At 44.2% G+C, this 21,118-nt stretch overlaps 2 non-coding genes across 2 annotated transcripts; both read right to left on the bottom strand.

The window, feature by feature from the left end:
• Window positions 1-5,992: 5,992 nt before the first annotated feature.
• trnas-uga (transfer RNA serine (anticodon UGA)) lies at window positions 5,993-6,074 on the bottom strand. The gene has a single exon. It is a non-coding gene; the product is annotated as a tRNA-Ser (tRNA).
• Window positions 6,075-6,421: 347 nt separating this feature from the next.
• On the bottom strand, window positions 6,422-6,493 carry trnaw-cca (transfer RNA tryptophan (anticodon CCA)). Its single transcript has one exon. It is a non-coding gene; the product is annotated as a tRNA-Trp (tRNA).
• Window positions 6,494-21,118: the final 14,625 nt, after the last annotated feature.

Genomic DNA, 21,118 nt, shown 5'->3' on the forward strand with positions numbered 1-21,118 from the left:
GTTTTCTCCTTGCACGGCTCCGGAGAGCGGAGGAGCCGCTCAGCGCGACACGCGCAGCTCAGCATTTAGGCTGATTTATGGTTCCGTGTTACACCAACGCAGAGCCTACGGCGTAAGCGCGCGTCGCCACGTACCCTACGCCGTAGGCTACGCCGTATGGTACGGCGTAGGTTCTGCATCGATTTAACGAGGAACCATAATTCAGGCTTTTCTGGTATCTGACACCACCACCCTCCTCCGTACCGAGTGCGCGCGTCTTCAGTGAAGTTTCAGACATATATGAAAAAAAAAAGAAACCGTCTCACTGGAGAGCATGCAGAACAACTCTGCTTTCCGCACCACAACCTTGTGCTTCTTAACTGGGAGTATTGAACCTGAGGGTTTGACTTGTGGTGTTCTTTGACTTATTGTTTACACTTTACACAGTTTGAGTTACAGTATGAAGATTCCTCTTATTTAAGTTCTCCCATGCAGCTTTGTTTTTATTTATCATTATTGAGGAATGCTGGTGTAAAGAAGAGGGATGGGGGGGGGGGGGGGGGGGGGGGGGGGGATTGCATCTAATGTGATCATTTACTGAAATACTGCATTTTCTTTTTGTATTAAGAATTAGGGCTGAACGATTTTTGAAAATAATCTAATTGCAATTTTTTTCCTCAATATTGCGATTGCGATTTAATATGCGATTATTTTTTTCAAGGTCCTTTTCTCATGTATTTTTCAACTACACAAGCAATAAATCAGTCTGTTTTATAATAAACAATGCCAGATTTATTTAAAGCACAGATTACAACAATAAAGAAAACAAATCTGTGACTTTACCTCTTTAACACGTCTACACATGGGTTGTTCTCTCTGAACCCAATCACACGACACCAAACCGGGTTAAACTTTAGCCAAAACGAGGCGTAGTTTAATAGAAAAACACAGAAAAACTCCCACAGGGAACAAAAAACCTTCCTCACAGGCAGTACTCGAGTTGTAAAAAAAGAAAAACAGGGGGGATGGTGGATTTTATAGTATGGTGACAGATAATTTGTGCCGATTACAAATAATAAAATGTATAACAAATAATAGCACTGACCTGCAGAAATACTGCAGGAATGACATAGCAGCAGTTAAATGCAGCCTTCTGTAAGCTTTAAATATCCACTGGGCTTACATCAAATACATCAAAACACAACAATAAAAAACACTTTTCTGAACTTATCAATACAACTCTGTCCTTCACAGGATAAGTAACATGGATCACTGCAAAAACTCAAAATCTTAACAAGAATATTTGTCTTATTTCTAGTTAAAATGTCTCATTTTAGTAAAAAAAAAATCTCATTACACTTAAAACAAAAATGTTCACCTGTTTCAAGTAGATTTTCACTTGAAATAAGCAGAAAAATCTGCCATTGGAACAAGATTTTTTTTGCTTGTAATGAGAAGATAAATCTTGTCCCACTGGCAGATTTTCCTACTTATTTCAAGTGAAAATTTACTTGAAACAGGTAAAAATAGTCAAATGAGTTATTTTTCTGGTGTTATTTTTCTGGTGATGACTCTAAATGTTGAAATAGCAGTAATACCACATTCATTGATGAAATGACATAAGGGATGGAAAGGAGGGATGGCAGTTTCACAGGGAGGATGATTTTCACCGTTTTTATTTCATCCCCCTTCAACTCGAGTACTGCTCACAGGGAACTCAGAACTTCTTCATAAATAACTCAAAAATCACAGAGAGAAAAAAAAAACACCAGCAAACTAAGAAACAAACCAATTAAGCTCACAGAGTTAATAAAACGAACCAGCAATAACAACTCGCAGCCCCGCTGTTTAACCTGCTGCAGCTGGTTTAAGGCTGATTTATGGTTCCGCGTTACACCAACGCAGAGCCAACGCCGTACGGTACGCGGCACGTGCACCGTACGGCGCGCGTCGCTGCGTAACCTACGGTGAATGCTCTGCGTCGATTTAACGCGGAACCATAAATCAGGCTTCACAGCACAACTCGCTGTGCGCCCGGCTCGTGCTCGTCGCCGCGCGCAGCAGCTGGCCGAGCCCTAACACTGAGGCCACGGTAGATAGGTTACACGCGGACATGCGGCACTGTTGACTTTTTTTCGCTGCCGGCAACGTGACCAGATGACGTGACTGGTCAAATCGCAACCTTTGCGGTTAGAAAATCTCGTTTTATCACATCGCGATATTATAGCAAATGCAATTAATCGTTCAGCCCTATTAAGAATGTTCTAGTTAAAGCAATAAATTGCTCACCATTCATTTAAATGAATTCTTGTATTGAAATTTGTTTTCTCCCAAAAAGGTAAAAAAGGGTAATAATCGTATCGGCTGATATCGGCTATCGGTCTTTTTGATTTCCCCCTAATCGGTGATCGAAATAATCGAAAAAAAGGCTGATCGGTCGGACACTTAACAATAAATCTATCAGGCAGCTGCAGCTGATCCAGAACGCTGCCGCCAGAGTCCTTACAAACACCAGGAAACTGGACCACATTACACCGGTCATGAAATCACTACACTGGCCTCTAGTTAGTCAAAGGATAGGGTTTAAAATCTTAAAATCTCTGCCTACGTCTCTCTCACACACACACACACACACACACACACACACACACACACACACACACACACACACACACACACACACACACACACACACACACACACACACACACACACACACACACACACACACACACACGTGTATTCTGCAGGCTCATAAAGGCCGTTAAACCCCTTCCTCTTTGTACCTCATGAGAATCATGTTTTTATATTTGTTTTTAAACTGGTTAATGTTTGGACATTGTTTTAGTTCTCAAGATGGCCGTCGAGGGCAAAGGTGGTTTGTTGGGCACCATTCAGGTCATTTGTGTTTCACAAATAATTGTACTGTTCCTTCTTGTTTGGACCTATAAAGTTTTAGCACATGATGGCACTTTGACCAATCTGCCAATAAGTGAAACTGGCAAGCTCTACATGTTTGGACATGGACACAGCACGCTTTACTCCACATGGTTCTCATCTTGGTGGAGCAGCAGTAAGACATCCATTACCTATAGGACAATTTCAAGGCAACAGGGATGGGTGCGCTCATACAAGGCACTCTTGGTGCTCCTGCTCCTGGCTGGTGATATACATCTTAATCCTGGCCCGAACATGCTGGAACAACAGGCGAGCTCTATGGCGCAGGTGAGGCCCATGTCGCTGCCACCGCTCCTGCGAGCTGAGCCGCCCGGAACTACAGTGCAGCAATGCTGGTCCGATCGGCTGCTGGCCCAGATTCAGGAAGCACTGGAGCAGCAGTGCCAAGAGCGGATTGCGTCTCCAGTCTGCCACGGGGAATCATGCAGCCATGAGTCTCCAGTTCCGGGTGCAGAGGCTGAGCATGCACCGCTGACACCCACAGGTCCAAGCTACACGGCGCCGGGCGATGGGCGCGCAGCACACAGGGAGCTGTCAGCCAACCAGCCGGGGAACATCGAGGGAGCAGCGGTCCTGCGCGCAACTGTGCACAGGGAACCAGCAGCACACCGCAACCCGGAGGACACATCTACTTGCCTGCCAAAGCGAAAACTAATCTTTGGCCTGTGTGGACCAAGAAACCAATTGACGCCAAGGTAAAATATATTCAACAACAGACGAAACTGTTCCAAACTGTAAATCATGCAAATATTCTCTGGGACCCGGATGCTAAACCTAAAGGGGTTTTTGGTGGACATATTAATATTAGGAGTCTTCCATCTAAAACAGAACAACTGGAAAAAGTATTGAATGACTAATCTTGATTACTTGGGGCTTTCAGAAACATGGCTGAGCAAGAATACTCCTGCAGGTGTCTATACAATTTATTCAGAAGAGACAGGACCCACAAAAGAGGTTGTGGGGTACTCTTGTATGCTAAAAGCAGTATCAGATGTAAACAGTTAGATTTTCCCTCAAATGATCTGGAGTGTGTAGGAGTCACAATGTTTTTGTCCCCTGAGATGTCATTCAATGTTGTTGTGCTGTATAGGCCACCAAATGAGAAGAACTCTGCTTTTTTTGACATATTGAAAGCTTGCAACAATAGAGAAACTATTTTAATGGGTGATTTTAATTTAAACTGGTTCGATAAAGCATGCTCTGAGAAGACTGATTGCCAAACAGTTTAACTTAACTCAAATGTTGAAGACCCCAACCAGAATAACCAGCTCCTCTAAAACTCTCTTGGACTTGATTTTCACAAATAAAGTGGATCGTTTTAACAAAACTTATAATTTAATTACGGGGTTATCAGACCTTAACCTCACTCTTGTCTCAAGAAAACTTTTGAAGACCCGTTGGAGAAACCAAAACAGGAATAAAGTATTTACCTTTTTTATTCCTAAACGGTACTTGGAGCTATTGGATATGGAAATTAAAAATACTGTTCATAATGACCTTGTTTCTGGCCAGGACACTGAGTTGGCATGTGGCATTTTGAAGGAGCACACCACCACTATTTTATCTAAATTCACCAAAACTGGATTGCGAAGATCTAAAAGCAGAAAACAATTACCTTGGCCCAGTGAGGGGATATGGCTTTTAATGAAGGAAAGAGATGCTGCCCTTAAAAGGTTTTTAAAATCAAGACTGAATACAGACACATTTATCTTTAAAAGCCTGAGAAATAAAGTGATAAGTCAGTTAAGAAAAGCAAGCTTTTTCTTGGACGTTATATCGCAAGCAAAAGGAAATGGTAAACTGATTTGGAAGTGCATCGACAAATTATCTGGGAAAGAGCGGGCTGCAAATGGTCCCCTTGAACTCAACATAAACACTATTGTTAACAAAGCCCAAGTACCTGATACACAAGCCACAGTTACTGACAGCCTCACTGTTGCTAATATGTTCATTCATTCTTTGTCACCTCCTTGTCAGAACTGTGTGGCCCACAGAAAATAGTGGTGTCCCCCGCATCAACTGCAGCTCCTGTTAATCCAATTACATATGATCATGCAGGCCCACCTTCTCTGTCACAATTGAATGTTTTACATTTTGAATGCATTACTGAGGATAAGGTTTGTCAAGTCAGGGCTTTCCACTAAGGCACAGACTAGCCAGCCATATTAAATAAGTAGCCAGCCGGGAGGGGTGTTGTTGGTGGTCACGTCCAGTGTTGGGAGTAACGCGTTATTTAGTAACGCGTTACAGTAACGCCGTTAGTTTTGCGGTAACTAATACTGTAACGCATTACTTTTTAAATTCAGTAACGCCGTTACCGTTACCGTTACCAAAGGTGCGTTACTCCGTTATTTCTGGCTACTGTGAAGCTGTTTTTTCCTGCACGCGGAGACCGGAGGAAATGTAGTGTGGATGTGTGTGTGCTTTCAAAAACATGACGGTCATGCCGAGACCGCGGTGAAGTTAGTTTTACGTTGGATATTCGTTGGACACTCGTTGGACACTCGACAGAAATGCCGCCCCTAGAGCGAATGTCTGTCGAATATCCAACATAAAACTAACTTCACCGCGGTCATGGAGAGCCGAGAGACGGCGAGTTTCGCAACGTGGAGATATTGTCATTACAGTAATCCCTTGTTTTTCGCAGCGGTTACGTTCCAAAAAGAACCTGTGGTAAGTGAAATTCTTTTTACAATTAAAAAGGCTTCAAATTGCGGAGATCAGCACCGCCTCGCACGTATTACACTGCTCTTCTGGCTGCGCCGCTGCATCCTGACTCTGTAGCGTCTTTTTCTCCTAAAGCCGCGGTGCAGGTGTGTGTTATTCGAGAGAAGAAAATAGTTATAGGTCCTTTTGTCGCTGTTTTTTCTTCTGGGCAAAAAGATTCTTATAAACCGACATGCCACCATTGGTTATATTTGAGACTGTCAAGCGTAGAAAGTGGCGCACGTACACTCTTTGTACATGAGGCCCCATGAGTTTTAAATCACAATTTTGTCTGAGGTTAAGACATCCAAGATTTAACAAACCTTTTTTCCCCCATTCAAATATTAATCGTTGTTGGCAGGATTTGAACCTGCGCGGGGAATCCCCAATGGATTTCAAGTCCATCGCCTTAACCACTCGGCCACAACAACCACTCCTATATGTGTGAATCTGCAGAATCAGACAATTTAGAGACTTTTTAAAACTGGATGATTTTACTTTATCACTTTGACACATATTTTTATCTTCATTTTTTTAAATGTTGCTATTAAATCAATTTAAATTGTACATGAAATGTGGTATACAAATAAACTTGCCTTGTGTCTCCTGATAAACAAATGAAATTGGTTCTTATCTTTTGTTCCTCCTTACATCAAGTCAGGTGATTATGCAGACTTGAACAATTCCAGGTACATATCAAATTTTTCTGTTGCAGCTAAAGTTTGTCTGGTTGGTGAACTCGTGAGGATGGATAAATAAAAAAACTGAAAGTTCATTATGACCCTGATGTGAGTTGAACACACAACCTTCTGATCTGGAGTCAGACACACTACCATTGCACCACAGAGCCTTTTCTGACACGGTCTGTATAACTGTATAGAGGATCTTTGGCTGAATAAGTCAGCAGCTGAATTCTGGTTACCCCGGCAACAAGAACCTCGACTTAGAACCTTCCGGTTTGGCTGTGAGAAAAACCCAGATTGTGTGACAAGTTCTCAAATAACTCCGATTTGTGAGAAAACCGTAGCTCCTAGCAGAAAAACAAAGACATCGTGAGAGACACAGAACTCGGCAGATTCTGACAATCTTAATTTTATTCAGATTCTTTTATTCCTTAAAATGTGTTAGTAACGGCATTGCGAAAACAAAGTGAGTTTTTTTTTTAAGAAAACTTTTGATTACATTACAGTCAATGGAGACCGAGGCAGGAATTTGCGCCCCTTTAGCCCCCCCGTTTAAATGTTGTACATACCCGGCCTGTCAAAGTCAAATTTTTGAATCCCAACACCTATGTCTACATTCTGACCAAAGATTATTGGTCTCCTTTTTACGGTTTGGCCGTGACCTTGAGTTACAAATAAAAATTAAGGTCATTTTTTTACTGTCTCTCCCACTCTAGCAAATGACAGCTCCACTCTGGATTTGACAAAAAGTGATTTCCAGTCCTCGCTTGAGTGATCATATCTTGAAAAGTGTCAGGTTAGGAGAGAGAGGAGAAGTTTTCCTCCGTTTTAAGTTTGAATGACATTTCTACGTGCAAGTATGGGAATGTTAGGTGACTCAGAAAAAAGGTGGATTTTGGCTTTTTTTAACCTCATCCCATCCACACTATGACATTCTGCGCCATAAACATACATGGGAAAATCTCCCCATTAGTTTGGAAATTTGGAAATGTTCTTGCACTTCGTGCAAAAACTATTTGTGCCATCGCTCTGAAAATTGACAGGACTGTAGCTAAATTCAGGGCCAACAACTTTCTAAAGCGCACGTTATTGCACGTTGCACAAAAACGTGTGCACCAATCCCTAATAAAAGTCATACCACTCGATTCTGTCAGGGTTTGACACTTCCCCCCCAGTTTGAGTTTCAGTTCTGTCCCTCCTGTTTCCCCTTTGCCCTGATTGTGTCTGCACCTGTGTCTCGTCGTGTCTCGTTATCCCCTGTGTATATCTGGTCTTGTCATTCCTTTGTTGCCTGTCGGTCCGTACTGTTTGTTCCCTCCATGTGCTCCTGGTTTTTACGTGAGTTTATCTTGATCCTGCCAAGCAGTGCTTTTGTTTTTTGCCTTTTGGAATAAACCCTTGTGTTTTTTTGAGAACTCCTGCCTCCGGCCTCCCTCTCTCTCCTTGCGTTTGGGTCCTCAACACCACGCCTTGTGACAGAACGGACCGAACAGCATGGACCCAGCAGGAGAGAGTGCATCGGCCCCTGCTCCGGTGATGGTCCCAGACCCCCCACAGCCTGCGCCTCGGACCCGGGTACCCCCGCAGCCAGCGCCACGGACCCGGGTACCCCCGCAGCCTGCGCCTCGGACCCGGGTACCCCCGCAGCCTGCGCCTCGGACCCAGGTACCCCCGCAGCCAACGCCACGGACCCGGGTCCCCACTCGGGCAGCTCCGGGGATCCTCTGCCCCCCGACGCCGGCTCCCCGCATCCTGTCTGCCCCTGTTCCGGCGCCCCGCATCCTGTCTGCCCCTGTTCCGGCGCCCCGCATCCTGTCTGCCCCTGTTCCGGCGCCCCGCATCCTGTCTGCCCCTGTTCCGGCGCCCCGCAGCCTGTCTGCCCCTGTTCCGGCGCCCCGCAGCCTGTCTGCCCCTGTTCCGGCGCCCCGCATCCTGTCTGCCCCTGTTCCGGCGCCCCGCATCCTGTCTGCCCCTGTTCCGGCGCCCCGCATCCTGTCTGCCCCTGTTCCGGCGCCCCGCATCCTGTCTGCCCCTGTTCCGGCGCCCCGCATCCTGTCTGCCCCTGTTCCGGCGCCCCGCATCCTGTCTGCCCCTGTTCCGGCGCCCCGCATCCTGTCTGCCCCTGTTCCGGCGCCCCGCATCATGTCTGCCCCTGTTCCGGCGCCCCGCATCCTGTCTGCCCCTGTTCCGGCGCCCCGCCTCCTGTCAGCCCCGACTCCGGCTCCCCGCCTCCTGTCAGCCCCGACTCTTGTTCCTGAGGCGGTCCCGCAGCCAGTCTCTGTTCTGGAGGTGGTCTCTGTTCCCCTTCCTGAGGCGATCCTGGATGGATCTGCCGCAGTCCCAGACCGACCCCCTGACCAGTCTGCCGCAGTCCCAGACCGACCCCCTGTCCAGTCTGCCGCAGTCCCAGACCGACCCTCTGACCAGCCTGCCGCAGTCCCAGACCGACCCTCTGACCAGTCTGCCGCAGTCCCAGACCGACCCCCTGACCAGCCTGCCGCAATCCCAGACCGACCCTCTGACCAGCCTGCCGCAGTCCCAGACCGACCCCCTGACCAGTCTGCCGCAGTCCCAGACCGACCCTCTGACCAGTCTGCCGCAGTCCCAGACCGACCCTCTGACCAGCCTGCTGCAGTCCCAGACCGACCCCCTGACCAGCCTGCCGCAGTCCCAGACCGACCCCCTGACCAGCCTGCCAAGCCCCCAGACCGACCCCCTGACCAGCCTGCCAAGCCCCCAGACCGACCCCCGGATCCGCCTGTTACGCCCCAAGGGCGACCCCCCGAACTGCCTCGCCGGTCTGCCCGGCACCGAGGACGGCCCCCGGAACACTCTCGCTGGTCTGCTCGTTCCCGAGGACGGCCCCCGGAACTTTGGCCGTGTGTGGTTTGGGCCCTCCTCCGGGCCCCCTCCGCCTGCCTTGGGTGTGGACTGTTGGGACATCTGGGATCTGTCCCTTGAGGGGGGGGTACTGTCAGGGTTTGACACTTCCCCCCCAGTTTGAGTTTCAGTTCTGTCCCTCCTGTTTCCCCTTTGCCCTGATTGTGTCTGCACCTGTGTCTCGTCGTGTCTCGTTATCCCCTGTGTATATCTGGTCTTGTCATTCCTTTGTTGCCTGTCGGTCCGTACTGTTTGTTCCCTCCATGTGCTCCTGGTTTTTACGTGAGTTTATCTTGATCCTGCCAAGCAGTGCTTTTGTTTTTTGCCTTTTGGAATAAACCCTTGTGTTTTTTTGAGAACTCCTGCCTCCGGCCTCCCTCTCTCTCCTTGCGTTTGGGTCCTCAACACCACGCCTTGTGACAGATTCGGGCTTAAGGCTCACGTGTCTAAGTTTTTACTTTTCGTGTTTTCTCTGCGCCAGAGGCACGCCTCCTCCATTGCTATTGAATAGCTATGGAGGAGGCGTGCCTCTTGGGGCAGCCGTGGCAATAATAATTAATAAAGGAGATTATTTATCAAATTGAATTATCAAAATTACTTAATCAAAACAGGGCACCACCTGATGTAATCAGGAAAATGATAACTAAACAGCAAAAATCAGTCTCAATGTAGATTATTCTTCAGAATAATAGTAAAGGAGGAGGGAGTCCGAACACAGGCCATTGCAACCAGTAATTGTGACAAATATGCGTAAAATAAGCACGAACAACTTCTCTCATTCAAATTCATAAGAATTTATTTACACAAGTGTCAATAAGATGGTAAAACAACACTTCGGATAAATTCTGATGGCTAAACTACCCAAAAACAACAATTAACTAAACATGAACACAAAACTTCAGATTACCTGTGTGTGTGTGTGTGTGTGTGTGTGTGTGTGTGTGTGTGTGTGTGTGTGTGTGTGTGTGTGTGTGTGTGTGTGTGTGTGTTTGGTTAGTAGGAGCAGAATGAGGGGAGAAAACAATAAGATAAACAAACACACTCAACTAATGAGCACAGTTGTGACGGGATCACCAGTCCGGCTCACAACGTAAAACTAACTTTTAAAATGTGTTACTAAGTTTCTCTGCCCAGACACAGAACAGCCTCTTACGTGAATCTTTGTAAATTAAGAGAAAGTGGTTTGATCCGGCTGGTCAGTGTTTCTTGATGAAACAAAGAGTAGTTACGCTCAGCAGGGGATCCTGATAAAGAGCGTCTCTCTCTCTCTCTCCTGGTCCAGATGAGGATCAGTGTGGATGAGGGGAATACATGGGCACAGCAGCTGGGCCTCCTTCAGGTCCAGGTCGGTCCAAAGGTGTTCACGTCGAGGCCTGCAGGGTCCCTGGTTCGGCTCCTCTTTGGGCTCAGAAAACTTGCGGGCCACTCGCTGCAAAACGGACAGAGCAGAGGAGAAGAGAGCGAGGAGAAGAGAGCTTTTCCTTTTATAGCTGGCCCAGGAAGTGAAGGCCCCCCCTGTGGCTTGGGGTCTGTGTCCAATCAGGGGCTGTTCCTTATCACTGCAGGGCCTTAGATGCAAATCCTGGTTGAGCTTTGCGTCCATGGGGTTTCCTTTGTTCCAAACCATGCGGTCAGGTATCATAAACTCGAGGCTGGTCTCAGCCTGAGGCCCCAGAACTGGGACTCAAAGCTGACCCAAGGCTTCAACTGTTCATATAATCACACAATCCATAGTTCATATGGGACTGTGGCCCAACAAATATTTCTCTTGTCTTGTCTCATCATTTGTATTGTGCTGGCCGATCGGGACGGCTCACTTCCTCATTCTGTGCTGGGTGAGGCGATGGTGGACTGGACTTGGACTGGACATGCCTCTTGCTGGGGCCCCTGGTCGGGCAACTGGAGTCTGGTGGGGGCCTCCTGCTCACTTCCCTGATGCCCCGGTCTGACCTCACCCCTCATTGCAATATATAAATGACCAATTCTAATTCTAATAATTATTCTTGGCATTATCATGATATATTGTTTCATAGTGTATTATTATATTAAGTTATGAAATCTCATGGGATGTTAAAGTATAGTATTATTATATATTATAGTATGGTGATATCATTTTGTTATGTTATATTATAAAAATTATGTTATATTAGGATATTACTATATTTATATGCTATTATAGTATTACATATATTCATATTATGCTACATCACTCTATATGATAATTATTTATTTATCTATTTATTTATACGTGCGCACGCACACACGCGCACACGCACACGCGCACACACACACTTTTGTCAATAATCACCCAGGAATCCACAAATTTATACTCACGTATACCACAATATGTTTACACTGTGTAAAATTCTTAATATTAATTTGTATAACTTCTCAATACATCAAGATTTTTGACATCTAATAACAAGGGTCTATGTGAAAACATGGTATTGAGTTCAAGGGGGAAGGAGACATTTTTTTTACTTCTTACTTCTTTTTGAACATGTCAAAACTTCTGCTGCTTCAAAAAAAAATCTCTTGCATTGATTGTTCAAGTATATTCGAGCATGTCTGTTACTTACACTACCATCATGTTCAAAATAAAGACTTTTGAATTGAATTCTACTTCATTTTCTAAATCTGGTTATAACTGAACAGCTCTTACAGCTGTAAGAATTCTCACAATCTAACGACCAGAATTATTTCTTTCAAACTAAATTAACTAAACTGGTGCATTTTAACTGAACTCTCAAAATAAATGATATCAGCACTGATCACAAATGTACACCTCCAGTGTGAATACGTTGGTGTTGCTTTAGATGACCTTGTTGGGCAAAAGCCGCTCCACACTGATCACACCTGTAAGGCTTGTCTCCAGTGTGAATACGTTGGTGAGTCGTTACGTTACTTTTATGGGCAAAAGCCGCTCCACACTGATCACATCTGTAAGGCTTGTCTCCAGTGTGAATACGTTGGTGACTCGTCAAATTACCTTGCTCGGCAAAAGCCTTTCCACAATGATCGCATCTGTAAGGCTTGTCTCCAGTGTGAATACGTTGGTGTTTTGTAAATTGATCTTGCCGGGGAAAAGCCGCCTCACACTGATCACACCTGTAAGGCTTGTCTCCAGTGTGAATCCGTCGGTGTTTCGTTAGATCACCTTGCTGGGCAAAAGCTTTTCCACACTGATCACACCTGTAAGGCTTGTCTCCAGTGTGAATCCGTCGGTGTTTCGTTAGATCACCTTGCTGGGTAAAAGCCTTTCCACACTGATCGCATCTGTAAGGCTTGTCTCCAGTGTGCTTACGTTGGTGTCTCGTCAAATGACCTTGCTGGGCAAAAGCCGCCCCACACTGATCACAGCTGTAAGGCTTGTCTCCAGTGTGAATACGTTGGTGTCGCTTTAGATCACATTGTTGGGCAAAAGCCTTTCCACACTGATCGCAACTGACTTGCACGCAATCATCACAGCATTGTCTTTTGGGTCTTCCTTTATGATTCTGTAACAGAGAAGATGACTTACTTTTTGGCTGCATTATCAAAAGCCTTTTCAGTTTCAAGTATGGAGCTAGAACAGTGTCATTATTCACAAATGCAAAGGACAAAATTCACACGTGTGTAGGATAAGATATACAAGTGTATTTTTGATGCACACACAAATATAACCTGATTTACAAACGTTTTTTTGTCTGTGAGCTGTGCTGGATTTGCATGTGACTTTTGAGACTCCCCTGACGTGACTCGATTCACAAATGCGTTTTTTTTTAACACGGAAGGATCTGCAACCAATCAGATATCTTCCTTTGTTTCAGCCAATCATATGAGCGCACCCCAAGTGGGGAACGATTTAATCTTAAACCAATCAGATTAAAGGGGCGGATACACCTGCTGTTTGAGCTGCGTTGTGCCGTTGGCTTAGAAAAGTAATTCAATATTTCGAGTTGATGAAATGAAGATAATCTCCTTGGTCATAGTGTAATTATTTAAACAAGACCAAGAGATTTGGTTACTGTTAAGAGAGAGGTCAGCCGCCCATTTGGAAATCGGAAGTGTGATGCCCCTATATAGATTACTCCTAATATGGAGCATCATGCAAGCTAACATTCCAGGTAGTCCTGAAACTGGAGAACCTGCTCATTGAGGGTTGATTGCCTGCTTGTGCTCAATGGATGACACCTGGGCCCGGTGTCTCCACCCCTGAGTATATAAGCAGCCTGCACCTCAGTCTGAGGAGATCTCTAGGAGAGAACACCTTCCCTCAGCTCTGAGTATATAAGCAGCCTGCACCTCAGTCTGAGGAGATCTCTAGGAGAGAACACCTTCCCTCAGCTCTCCATGTCTTTGTTTGTGTTCTAGTTCTTCTGTATTCTTTCCATCCACACACCCTGCACTACACTATGTTTCACTCATCCATCACTCACACACACTACTGACTTACTGACTCCACACTCCATAGGATCCTTATGGCTTCTTCTGTTTGTTATGGTACCTCAGTTGTTTGCTTTTCGGTTAGTTTAATAAATATTATTTGTTTGACTTCCGTCTCCTGTCCCCTATTTTGCCATGACTTAGAGCCGGTCATGACAGAAGAGAGACTATCTATTTTGGGCATTAACCTGTAGAGTTTCAATAGTAATTTTGGGGTTTTTAGATTAAGTAACTACTATACTATACTATACGGTAGGACTGGGCGATATGGCCTTTTATTAATATCTCAATATTTTTAGGCCATGTCACGATACACAATATATATCTCGATATTTGTCTTAGCCTTGAATTAACACTTTGATGCATACAATCACACCAGTATGATGATTCTATATGTCTACATTAAAACATTCTTGTTCATACTTCATTAATATATGCTCATTTTAAACTTTCATGCAAAAAGGGGGAAATCACAACTTAGTCAAACGCACGTGACTGACGTATGCAAGTAGGTGCGCTTGTTTTATGTCTCTGAGAAGGAGAGACGAGACGAGAAAGAGTGAGAAAAGCCTGCAATTTAATGCCCTGCTAAAAGCAAATGCGTGACAATGTATACTCGAATATTCACGATAGTCATTTTGTACATTGCACAGAGTAGAAGCCGCGATACATCGAGTATATTCGATATATTGCCCAGCCCTACTTAGCGGGAAGTTGCAGATCCAGTTGGTTGAGTTTTTTTTTTAAATTTTTATTATGGACTTAAGTTGTTGGTATTCTAAAAATGTGTTAGTGCTAATTCCATATTGAACAGTGAGTGTGTTAAATGGTACAAAATGTCCACTTATATGTTGTAGATACTTTATTCCTTGGTCTCTCCATTGAGTAAAGTTGACCATCATTTTATCATTTTTCAGAATGTCTTGGTTGTTCCAGATGGTTGTGAAATCACATGGAAAAAGTCAGACTTTGGCTATTTTAAAAGGAAGTCCCACCAGGCTGTCAGAGATTAGCTAATATTAATGCTTTTAAAGCATTTATGATGTTTAATATTTTGAATGATAAATGGTAAATCTGAGATTTCCAAATCATTGCAAAACACTTCTGAATCCAGCCATTGACTATCTAGTGAGTGATTTTTGCACCATTTTAAGATATACTGTAACTTATTAACTAAGAAATAATACTGGAAGTTGGGTAAGTCTAAGCCTCCACAGTCTTTGGATTTTTGTAATGTCTTTAAGCTAATATGTGGGGTTTTATTTTTCCACAGGAATTTTGACACGTATGGATCTTAAACCAAGAAGGAGGGGGTTTGGATGGTATCGTTGAAAAAAGATATTTATTTTTGGTTGAAATGTTAATTAAAAGGTTAAACTTGGTTTTGTCCTTCTGTCAACAGATGTCACAACTGCCACTTCCTGATCTTCTCAGGGTTTGGAATGTCCTGATTCAATCACACCCTATCTCTTCCTCCCACTGTCCATAACGGTCAGTTTCTGTCAAGTTTCTCAATAAAAGCATCATGCAGAGGAGGAACTGTGGGAAACATTTGCTGTCACTGAGTCCTCACTGAGTCTTGTTTACTCTGCACTCCTACCTTGCTTCCCCCTTCTGCAGAAGCACGTTAAAGATCATTCCGGTAGTCTCTGGTGTCTATCTTCGTTACGAACTTGGTTTAAAGTTGATTTAGACCTAACATTGGTAAAACCATCATTTCGATGGTGACAATTCTCCCCATCAGTGAAATAGGAAGAGAGTTCCATCGGGTAAGATCATCCTCTATTTTTCTTAAGAGCTGAACATAATTTAGTTTTATTAACTCTAACAGTCATGGGGAGATGTTTATGCCTAGATATCTAATGTTTCCTGATTGTAATTTAGTAGTGGCTGTATTCTGGAAATTGCAGTTGATGCACAAAACTGGATTTGGACTAGTTGATAGAGTAGTCAGACAGAGATGAAAATCCATCTATAAGTGCAATTGTCTGTGATAGTGAGGTTTGTGAGTTCTGGAGGAAGATTAGTACATCCTCAGCATAAAGACTTATTTTGTAATCTAATGTTTTGCATTGTATGCCTTTAATATTTTGGTTTTGCCTAATAGCAGCTGCTAAGGGCTCAATAAATAGTGAGGGAGAAAGAGGACAACCCTTTCTGATACTTCTTTGCAAGTTAAAGCTTGTTGAAATTTGATCGTTTGTCCTTACACATGCCTTGGGAGAGCTATATAATATCTTTATCCAAATGATAAAAGATTTGCCAAATCCAAATTTGTGTAAAGTTGCCAATAGAAATTTAAAATTTACCCGATTGAATTTGAGCATTTAAGCAACACGAGGTGACGTTTCTCAGCTCTGGAAGAGAGAGGCTGGGCTGCGCGCGGAAGCGTGTCGCACTGAGCGGCCCCTCGTCTCTCCAGAGAGCTGTGCGCGTCGTGTGAGGAGAAAACATCCCCTACCGTCTTTACTAAACCGTCCCAGTTTTATTTGAAAAGAGTCCGTCGCACGTAGCAAACGCGCGGGGGAGCTCACGGCGCAAACAGGGAAAGTTGGAAAAGTTAAAGTTATATTAAAGTTAAGTTAAAGTGGGGTGGAACTGACCGGTGGACCGGACAGCAGCGCCTGACACCAGCTGCTGGTCGTATAACGATGCACGCACGACAGCACGTGACTGACGTATCTAACAGGGTGCGCTTGTTTTATGTCTCTGAGAAGGAGAGACGAGAGAGGTAGAAAAGTCTGTAATTTAATGCCCGCGGCTAAAAGCAAATGCCTGACAATGTATACTTGAATATTCACGATAGTCATTTTGTACATCACACAGAGTAGAAGCCGAGATACATCGACTATACTCGCTATATCGCCCAGCCCTAATACCAACAGTAAAACATGGTGGTGGTAGTGTGATGGTCTGGGGCTGTTTTGCTGCTTCAGGCCCTGGAAGACCATGAATGAATTCTGCTGTCTACCAAAAAATCCTGAAGGAGAATGTCCGGCCATCAGTTCGTGACCTCAAGCTAAAGTTCACTTGGGTTCTGCAGCAGGACAATGATCCAAAACACACCAGCAAGTCCATCTCTGAATGGTTTAAGAAAAACAAAATGAAGACTTTGGAGTGGCCTAGTCAAAAGTCCCGACCTGAATCTGTTTGAGATGCTGTGGCATGACCTTAAAAAGGCTGTTCATGATCAAAAACCCTCCAATGTGGCTGATTTACAAGAATGCATGAGTGGGCCAAAATTCCTCCACAGCTGGAAAAGACTCATTGGCAGTTATCGCAAACGCTTGATTGCAGTTGTTGCTGCTAAGGGTGGCCCAACCAGTTATTACGTTTAGGGGACAATCACTTTTTCACCCAGGGCCATGTAGGTTTGGATTTTTCTTTCCCCTTAATAATAAAAACCTTTAAAAATTGAATTTTGTGTTTAATTGTGTTATCTCTGTCTAATATTTAAATGTGTTTGATGATCTGAAACGATCTGATCTGAAAAGTGCGACAAACATTCAAAAAAGATTTTTTTTTGCAAATAAGAAATAGGAAGGGGGCAAACACTTTTTCACACACACACACACACACACACACACACACACACACACACACACACACACACACACACACACACACACACACACACACACACACACACACACACACACACACACACACACACACACACACACACACACACACACACACACACGGTGTAGACATGGCTGAGCACAGAGGATCCACGTGAGGAAACGGTATTAGGGAGCCGTCCACGCCAGGAGGTCTCATAACTGCACAGAGACCATCCCTGCCCAGACGGATAGAGGAGTCCACACCACAGCGGTGAAGCCGTGGTGCAGAGTTCCACAACCATCCAGGCCAGAACCACCCCCAGGACGACCCCCTGCAGGCCAGAGTCACTCCCAGCATGGAGGCTCCCCATGAGGAAACACTGGAGATGAAAGCTACAAGAAAGCATAAAAGCAAAAAATACACTAACAAGGATATCATAACATAAAATCCTAAAAGTATGTCTAGAAAGCAAAACATTAAAAACTAAAGGAATAAGACAGTAAAATGTATAAAATAGACCATAAATAACGACTAAAATATTTAGATAAAACATCGAGATTAAATAAAAAATGATAAAGGATAAACTAAATATAAAACAGAGCAGTAAGATCCAATAAAAAATAAGGGTGAGCATAAGAAATTTAAAAGAGTTAAATGAGTCAATTAAAAGCCTGATTAAAGAGATGGGTCTTGAGCCTCTTTTTAAAAACATCAACAATCTCTGCGGCCCTGAGGTTCTCCGGGAGGCTGTTCCACAATCGGGGACCATAAAAACTGAATGCCGCGTCCCCGTGTGTCCTGATTCTAACTTTTGGTATGGTTAAAAGGCACCGGAGGACCTCAGGGTCCATGAGGGTCGATAGGGTAAAAGTAGTGCAGACAAATAAGAAGGCCCAAGACCATTAAGACACTTAAAAACTAGTAAAAGAACCTTAAAATCAACCCTGAAGTGCACAGGGAGCCAATGCAGCGATTTTAAAACAGGTGTAATGTGCTCCCGCCCTCTGGTCCTCGTCAGCACGCGTGCGGCTGAGTTCTGTAATAATTTTAGGTTGTACATGTTCTTTTTGGGAAGACCAGAGAGCAGGGCGTTACAGTAATCTAAACGTCATGAGATAAAAGCATTAGCACATCCGTACTAGCCTGAGAGAGAAACGGGCGGACTCTGGCTATGTTCTTAAGATGGTAAAAACCTATCTTTGTTATGTTTTTAATATGTGGAATAAAAGTGAGATCAGAATAAAAAAATCACGCCCACATTTTTAACTGATTTTGAGGGTTTAAAATCCTGTAACTTCGGTAAAAGTTTCTCTCTCTGGCCTTCGGGACCGATGAGTAAAACCTCTGTTTTGCCCTGGTTGAGCTGTAGGAAGTTTGCTGCCATCCATGGACTTGATGTCTAAAATACAGTTAAAAAGGGCATCAATTGGCCCAGTGTCATCAGGAGACACGGCGATGTACAGCTGTGTGTCGTCAGCGTAACTATGGAAGCTGATGCCGTGTCTCCTGATGACGTCCCCAAGGGGCAGCATGTACAGGTTAAAAAGAGTTGGACCTAAAATTGACCCTTGGGGAACCCCACACATTATATTATAGATTCCTGAGGAACATGTATCCATACTTACGAAGAAACTACGATCAGTGAGGTAGGACGTGAACCATTTAAGAACAGTACCAGAGAGGCCGACCAGGTGCTTCAGTCTGTTTAATAAAATGTGATGGTCTACTGTATCGAAGGCGGCGGTTAGATCCAGCAGAACCAAGACTGAGTTTTTGGTCTTAAATTCTTAAATTACACCTGATGTCGTTTAAAATCTTTAAAAGTGCTGTCTCTGTACTGTGGTTCATCCTAAAACCGGACTGATGAGCCTCTAAAATGTGTGTTGAGTTTAAAAATTCATTCACTTGATTAAAAACAAGTTTTACTTTACTTAAAAACGGTAAGTTGGATACAGGCCGGTAGTTATTTAAAACATTGGGGTCCGACCCACTCTTCTTCAGAAGGGGCTTCACCACCGGCGTTTTAAAGGCCCGTCTGAAGAGAGCAGTTGACCAAATACAGGAGCTGTTCCTCAAAGAATCCATAGAGTGTTTTAAAAACGGTGTGGGAATGGGGTCTAAAAGGCAGGCTTTACCTGGGAGAAAACTCTACCAAGTGTCCCCGCATCAACCAAGGAAAAAGTCTCCAGTGTTTCCTCAGATAAAAGCACTGATCCAGGTGTGTTAAGAGTTCAAATCTGTTGAGATAAAAGACCTAATGTCATCAATTTTACCCCTGAAGTGGTCTGCAAAATCCTCACAGTAATGATCTGTTGCTGTCTTATGGGATCTGTTCAGGTTTCCATTTGTTAGAAGATCTATTGTGAAGAAAAGGAATTTGGAATTGTTTTTGTTATTTAAAATTAGGTTTTTGAAATGGGCGGTTCTTGCCTTTTTAATAGTTATTGTAATGCTTAAGGTGTTGGCAAAAAATGTCATGATGTACTGTTAATTTTCATTTCCTCCATCTTCTTTCGGCACTCCTGCAGTTTCTTTTTAGTTTCTTTATTTCCTCAGTTCTCCCTGGGGGTGTAGGTTTTATGCTAATTCTTTTAGTTAAAATCGGAGCCACTGAGTCCAGCGTTGTTTTGAGTATTTTGTTAAAATTGTCTACGATGAAATCACAGGGTGCTGGTAAAATCTCTGCAGGAGTGTTCTGTAAAATGTGGATAAAATTTGCAGCCACTTCAGGAGTTAGGTAATGTTTCCTCACCGTTCTCACGGGGCCTCCCGCTGGGTAAAAGTAGTCCTAGTCTTTTGGACGAAAACGCTTATTAGTTTTAGTCATTTCTATATGTGATAGTTTTAGTCCACGAAAACTCAAAAAAGGTTTTAGTCCAGTTTTAATCAGCTTTAAAAAGAAAAGATAAAAAGTATTTTCTCCATCATACAACCCCAGTGCATGTTTAACTTGTGCAAACATTCAAAAACAAAGTAATAAAATAAATACAAATTCCAAAAATGATTAACAACATGAATTAGAGGGGGGGTCTTACTACCCCCAGTCTAACAACAAAAACAAATATCACAGTAACATCAAAATTAGCCTAACGACCTCGATACAGTTTGAGGAAAGCGCTTAGCTCTAAAATTACTCTTGCTCTATTCCGCTGGCCACGACTGAGGTCACCTGTAATGCTCAACACTCTCTCAGCAACTGCTTGAGATGCTGGCATGGCCAGAAGATCCAAGGCAATAGATTTTAGGATTGGATAAACAGAATCTCCCTGTGCAGCCCAAAATTCAAAGGCAGTCTCTTGGTTTATGGGCTATGACAGCTGCTCCTTGAATTTCCTCATTTCCTCCTTGACACACGACTTCGGAAGGCTAGACCTGGATGGCCGGCTTGCTTTTGACAAGAATTTGAATCTGGGCCGCTTTCTAGTCTGTGGTCTCTCTTTGGACTCTTCTTCTTCCTCCTCCTCTGGCTCATCTTCAGCCTCCTCCTCCCGTACTACTGGTGGCAGCGATTGAGCAATGTAATCTTCTGCTTTTCCCAGAAGCGCATCAATTTGCCCGTCATCGTTTTCAAGGAGCGCTTCAGGTGCAACTGTTGGGTCGAGGAAGCATGCAGCAGCAGTGAGGGGTGAAAACTTAGAGTCAGTGTGATCTAGAAAGCAGCTGAACCGCTTGTCCATGTTTGCCTTCATCTTCTCTGCCAGGGAAGCTAAGTCCTTGAAGCTAGAACCCTGGGCATGGGGGAACTCAGACAGGTGACCCTGCAGGTCCAGAAGGGCAGGCCCCACAAGGGATAGGGACTGTGTGTCGCTCTGGAGCATCTGGGTATGCTCAGCGAAGGAGTAAATCTCTTATACCCCTTTTACACCAAGCTGGCTCCAGGGCTGGTTCTGGGCTAGAGCCAGACTTAGCACCAGTTCTTTGGT

Source organism: Cololabis saira, chromosome 15, assembly GCF_033807715.1.
Source record: "Cololabis saira isolate AMF1-May2022 chromosome 15, fColSai1.1, whole genome shotgun sequence".
NCBI classification, from domain to species: domain Eukaryota; kingdom Metazoa; phylum Chordata; class Actinopteri; order Beloniformes; family Belonidae; genus Cololabis; species Cololabis saira.